The following is a 6,000-nucleotide window of genomic DNA, read 5'->3' as shown; positions in this document are numbered from 1 at the left end:
AACACAGCAAAAGCAATCATAAAATTATGGATGACTCATTGTCAAAGGAACACTTAGATCATTTTGAGCAACCCCCTAGGTTGATCAAATGAGGAAACTTCTGCACCAAACTCACACTGTGCCATTAGTCTTCTCTGTAATTGTTATTGCCAGATTTGTCTCGACCACATCAGACCTATTTTTAAACCTCTCACAATTGCCTTCTCACTAAGTAAAATATTGTTTTTGTGATCACCTTTCTATTATTTCTTATGTATCTACTTGTTTCTTTCTTAAACTAGACAGTGCATTGAGGACAGAGATTATTTCTTATTTATCCTAAATAAAATAGTACCTGGTGCACAGTAAGTTCTAGTACATACATGTTAAATGTACCATAAATCGTACATTCTTTCCCAATGAAAGAGCTTGTTTCTAGCAAGCTAAGGAAACTAAGATTTGCTTTGTATACCACTTCCTCTAGGGTTCCATGAACAAAGAAATTTTGCCATGATATGTACACATATATATTTTAGAGAAAGAAAGGAGCAGGGAGGGAAAGGGAATGGAGAGGAGGGGAAGGGAGGAGAGAGGAACAAAAGGAAGGGTGAGAGAGAGAGAATACTAAGTTCGTGATACTATTTTAGGTTGTTGGGATACAAAAATGAACAAAACTGCCCAAAATACTTGCTCTCAAGAGTTTCCACTCGTGTGTGTGTGTGTGTGTACGCACATGTAATGAGGAAACAGACAAAACACAAAAGTAAATAAGTACAATATCATAGTGTTAGATGGTGATCAATGCTATAGAGAAAAAGAAGAGTAAGGGAATAGAGAGTGCTGGATGGAGTGGGCTATTGGATTTTCAAATGGAGTGGATAGGGAAGGCCTCGCTGTGAAGATGAAACTTGAGCAAAAACTTAAAGGAGGTGAGGCTGAGAGTCTTGAAGCTATTTGGGTGAAGAATATTCCAGGTGGGAGAAATAGGAAATGTAAAGTCTCTGAGGTGAGAGAGAAATTCAGGAGTTCCCAGGTTGACACAGGCAGTTGGCCTGGAGTGGAGCAGTGCGGGTTAAAGTGTAGGATAAGAGATCACGGGGGTGGCTGGACAGCTGAGTGGCAGTGTTGGGAGAGCTTTGGAGGGACCTGTTAAGTCATTGTAAAGATCAGTTTTTACTCTGACTGAGATGGGAAGCCATTGAAGAATTTGATTTGATTTAAGGTTGAAAGGGTTATTTTTGCTGCCAGGATAAAAATGGTGGGTGGGAAAGTAAAGAGGGAAACAACAAAATCAGTTAGGAAATTATGGTAACAAGACAGGTGTCTCAGACCATGATAATAGAAGAGGAAATAGTGTATGTGAAAGAATCTGAATAGATGTTGAAGATAGAACTAATAGAATTAACTCTCAGATTGATCATGAGTCATGGGAAAGAGTGAAAAATTATCCCAAGTTGTTTGATCTCAGTAGCTCAGTGGATGGATGGAGTTGCCAGTAATTGAGAAAGGGATTCCGGGCCGGGCGCGGTGGCTCAAGCCTGTAATCCCAGCACTTTGGGAGGCCGAGATGGGCGGATCACGAGGTCAGGAGATCGAGACCATCCTGGCTAACACGGTGAAACCCCATCTCTACTAAAAATACAAAAACGAGCCGGGCGAGGTGGCGGGCGCCTGTAGTCCCAGCTACTTAGGAGGCTGAGGCAGGAGAATGGCGTAAACCCGGGAGGCGGAGCTTGCAGTGAGCTGAGATCTGGCCACTGCACTCCAGTCTGGGCGACAGAGCGAGACTCCGCCTCAAAAAAAAAAAAAAAAAAGAGAAAGGGATTCCTAAAGAAGAGGTTTCGAGGTAAAGGGGAAGATGATCTATCTACCTATCTCTTTCTCTTTCTCTAGCTATTTATCTATTTATATATCTATGTATATATCTAGCTATACCTACCTGTACCTACCTGTCTGTGTCTATCTATCTAATCAGCTGTTTTATATATGAGGTATTAAAACTCAAGATGTTAGGTATCTGGCTGAAGATCTCATAGCTAACATGAGTGATGTTGGGTTTGAAGTGAAGTATTACTGTATAGACTTCAAAATCCCTACTTTCCCTATCCTACCAGACCTTTTTCCCGTGTCATTGCTTTTAATCTTCACAACAGCTTTTATCCACATTTTAAAATTAAAAAAACCCCTAAAATTTAGAATGTTTACATAATTGGCCTAAGTCATGCAGCTAATAAGTGAGATAGCAGAGATTCAAACTTGGTTACTGACTCCAAAATTCATATTCTTTTTTTTTTCACTTTTATTTTAGGTTCAGGGGTACATGTGCAGGTTTGTTATATAGGTAAATTGCATGTCACAGGGGTTTGGTGTGCAGATTATTTTGTCATCAAGCATAGTACCAAATAGGTAGTTTTTTATTCTTACCCTCCTCCCACTCTCTACCTTCAAGGAGCCCCAGTGTCTGTTGTTCCCTTTTTTGTGTCTATATGTACTCAGTGGTTAGCTCCCACTTGTAAGTGAGAACATGCTGTATTGATTTTCTGTTCTTGTGTTAGTTTGCGTAGGCTAAAGGCCTCCAGCTCCATCCATATTATACTGTAAAAGACATGATACTGTTCTTTTTATGGTTACATAGTATTCTATGGTATATATGTACCATATTTTCTTTATCTGTTCTACTATTGCTGGGCATTTAGGTTGATTCCATGTCTTTGCTATTGTGAATAGTGCTGCAGTGAACATATGCATGCATGTGTCTTTATGATAGAACAATTTACATTCCTTCAGGTATATAAGTGATAACAGGATTTGCTGGGTCAAGTGGTAATTTTGTTTTAAGTTCTTTGAGAAATTGCCAAACTGCTTTCCATATGGCTCAACTAATTTACATTCCCACCGGCAGTGTATAAGCATTCCCTTTTCTTTACAACCTCGTCAGCATCTGTTATTTTTTGACTTTTTAATCATAGCCATTCTGACTGGGTGAGATGGTGTCTCACTGTGGTTTTGAATTGCATTTCTCTAATGATTAGTGATGTTGAGCCTTTTTTCACATGCTTGTTGACTGCATTTATGTCTTCTTTTGAAAAGTGTCTATTCATGTTCTTTGCCTACTCTGTGGGCTTTTTGTTTGTGGAGTTGTTTTTTGCTTGTGAATTTGTTTGAGTTCCTTATAGATTCTGGACTTTATTGTCAGATGCATTGTTTGTAAATATTTTCTCCCATTCTGTAGGTTGTCTGTTTACTCTGTTGATAGTTTCTTTTGCTGTGCAGAAGCTTTTTAGTCTAATTAGGTTCCATTTGTCAATTTTTGCTTTCGTTGGTATTGCTTTTGGCATTTTTGTCATGAAATCTTTGCCTGCTCCTATGTCCAGAATGGTATTGCTTAGGTTGTCTTCTAGGGTTTTTATAGTTTTGGGTTTTACATTTAAGTCTTTAATCCATGTTGAGTTGATTTTTGTGTATGGTGTAAGGAAGGGGTCTAATTTCAAACTTCTGCGTGTGGCTGGCCAGTTATCCCAGCACCATTTACTGAATAGGGAATCCTTTCTCCATTACTTGTTTTTGTTGATTTTGTTGAAGATCAGATAGTTGTAGGTGTGTGGCATAATTTATAGGCTCTCTGTTCTATTCCATTTGTCTATATGTCTGTTTTTGTACCAGTACCATGCTATTTTGGTTACTGTAAGCTTGTAGTATAATTTGAGGTTACGTCGTGTGATGCTTGTTGTTTTGTTCTTTTTGCTTAGGATTGCTTTGGTTATTTGGGCTCCTTTTTGGTTCTATATGGATTTTAGAATAGTTTTTCTCATTCTGTGAAGAATGTCATAGGTAGTTTATAAGAATAGCATTGAATCTATAAATTGCTTTGGGCAGTATGGCCATTTTAATGATATTGATTCGTCCTATCTGTAAGCATGGAATGTTTTTCTATTTATTTGTGTAAACTCTCATTTCTTTGAGCAGTGTTTTGTAGTTCTCCTTGCAGAGATCTTTCACCTCCCTGGTTAGCAGTATTCCTAGGTGTTTATTCTTTTTATGCCTGTTGTGAATGGAACTGCATTCTTCATGTGGTTCTCAGTTTAGATGTTCTTGGTGTATAGGAATGTTACTGATTTTTGTACCTTGATTTTGTATCCTGAAACTTTGCTGAAGTTGTTTATCAGATCTAGGAGCTTTTGGGCAGGGGCTATGAGGTTTTCTAAGTGTAGAATCATATTGTCTGCAAACAGGAATAGTTTGAGTTCTTCTCTTTCTATTTGGATGCCTTTTTTTTCTTTTTCTTTTCTCTTTATTTATTTATTTATTTATTTTTGGGACAGAGTTTCACTCTTGCTGCCCAGGCTGAAGTGCAATGGTGCAATGTCGGCTCACTGTAACCCCCACCTGCCAGCTACAAGTGATTCTCCTGCCTCAGCCTCACAAGTAGCTGAGATTACAGGCATGCACCACCAGACCCAGCTAATTTTGTATTTTTAGTAGAGATTGGGTTTCACCATGTTAGTCAGGCTGGTCTTGAGCTCCTGACCTCAAGTGATCCACCCATCTTGACCTCCCAAAGTGTTGGGATTACAGTTGTGAGCCACCGCACCTGACCTGGATGCCTTTTATTTCTTTCTGTTGCCTGATTGTTCTGGTTAGGACTTCTAGTACTATGTTGAATAGGAGTGATGAGAGAGGGCATACTTGTCTTGTTCCAGTTTTCAAGGGGTATGCTTCCAGTTTTTGCCTATTCAGTATGATATTGGTTTGGATTTTTCATAGCTGACTCATTATTTTTACGTGTGTTCCTCCAATGCTTAATTTGTTGAGGGATTTTAACATGAAGAGATGTTGAATTTTATTGAAAACCTTTTCTATATTTATTGAGATGATCATGTGGTTTCTGTTTTTAGTTCTGTTTAGGTAGTGGATCACATTTATTGATTTGCATATGTTGAACCAACCTTGCATCCCAGAGATAAGGTCTATTTGATTGTGGCGGATTAGCTTTTTGATGTGTTGCTGGGTTTGCTTTGCCAGTATTTTGTTGAGGATTTTTGCATCTATGTCCCTTAAGGATATTGGCCTGAAGTTTTCTTTTTTAGTTGTGTCTCTGCCAGGTTTGGGTATCAGGATGATACTGACCTCACTTAGAGAGGAGTACCTCCTCCTCAATTTTTTGGAATAGTTTCATTAGGAATGGTAGTCGCTCTTCTTTATACATCTGGTAGAATTTGGCTGTAAATCTGTCTGGTCCTGAGCTTTTTCTGGTTGGTCAGCTTTCTTTCTTTCTTTCTTTCTTTTTTTTTTGAGACGGAGTCTCGCTCTGTCGCCCGGGCTGGAGTGCAGTGGCCAGATCTCAGCTCACTGCAAGCTCTGCCTCCTGGGTTTACGCCATTCTCCTGCCTCAGCCTCCGCAGTAGGTGGGACTACAGGCGCCCGCCACCTTGCCTGGCTAGATTTTTTTTTGTATTTTTTTTAGTAGAGACGGGGTTTCACCTTGTTAGCCAGGATGGTCTCGATCTCCTGACCTCGTGATCCGCCCGTCTTGGCCTCCCGGTCAGCTTTCTTTCTATGAAACTGTCCCACCTATTATTTATGCCTTGCAAAAAGGTGGTAAAGATTACATGTATGTAACACACCCAGCATATACAACGTCTGGTGTATAGTATATTTAAATGATAGCTATTACAGATTAATGTAGATCTCATTTGTGTATATTGTGCTTCTACCTAAGGGAACTATAAATTCATTAAAATATGAGACTTAGTTGTTTTGTGGTCTCAAGGATATCAGAAATATTTATTATTTATTGAGTATGTACAACTACTATATTTCCATAATAATTAGAAATAATAACTTTTTAAAAAACAAAGATGATAGCAACCACAAAAATCATTTATTGAGTGAATCACGTTGGGTACAAATGAGTATATTGTAAAAAGTGTACCATCAACACACCTACAATGTTTATCAGTATGTCCTAGTAGAAAAAACATGAAAGTAGGAGCAGGTAGAACTAAAGAATGCTAGTGTACA

This window comes from Trachypithecus francoisi, unplaced genomic scaffold (assembly GCF_009764315.1).
Source record: "Trachypithecus francoisi isolate TF-2019V2 unplaced genomic scaffold, Tfra_2.0 Lachesis_group8, whole genome shotgun sequence".
NCBI classification, from domain to species: Eukaryota; Metazoa; Chordata; class Mammalia; order Primates; family Cercopithecidae; genus Trachypithecus; species Trachypithecus francoisi.
This window is presented reverse-complemented; position numbering follows the sequence as displayed.